Genomic DNA, 713 nt, shown 5'->3' on the forward strand with positions numbered 1-713 from the left:
CTGCCAGGCGGTTTCCCCCCGCCCCCCTTTGGGCAGGCGGGGAGGGCCCCTCGGTGGCAGCACCCCCAGCTCGCCGTGCCCCTCTCTGGGCGCAGCCGCAAGCCGGAGCATGCTTTGCACCTCAAGGGCTGTTAAGTGTCAATGCTGGCTAAGCTCAGCTGGACTCAACAGGTTTTCTTCCAGCAGAACAAAAGGTTCCCAACTGATTGCCGTGCTGGGAAGGCGAGCGCAGGAGGAGGGAAGGAGGCAGGAAAGGCAGAGGCTCAGGGAGGACCTGTGGGCGCTGTGTCCCAGAGGCACGGGGCATTGGGGACCCCTCTCTGTGGGAGAGGAGCTCAGCTGGGCTGGAGAGCCAGGCTGGCCCCTGCCCCCAGCCGCTGGGCAGGCAGGGAGCAGGGGCTGGGGGGACCTTCTGGCCCGCTGCCAGCCCCCAGCTCCTGCGAGATGCAGGGCAGGAGGGGACAGGAGGCACACGCCTTGTCAGAGCAGGGTCCCTGATTAATCACTAACTGCAGCCCTCCAGCCAGCAGCTCATTAGCAGTTTAATTCCCGGTGCCCAGCACGCTGGAGGGCCATGCAGCTCTGATTGAGCCGGCCACACTCATCTGGGCAGCTGCAATCAGGCCATGGCCCCCCCACCCCGATCACAGGCACAATTAGTGGCCATGTCTGCCGTGCGGGTGCTGCAGGAACAGTGGGAGCTGCAGGCGCTG

Source organism: Egretta garzetta, unplaced genomic scaffold (assembly GCF_000687185.1).
Source record: "Egretta garzetta isolate BGI_Z169 unplaced genomic scaffold, ASM68718v1 scaffold577, whole genome shotgun sequence".
Classification (NCBI taxonomy): domain Eukaryota; kingdom Metazoa; phylum Chordata; class Aves; order Pelecaniformes; family Ardeidae; genus Egretta; species Egretta garzetta.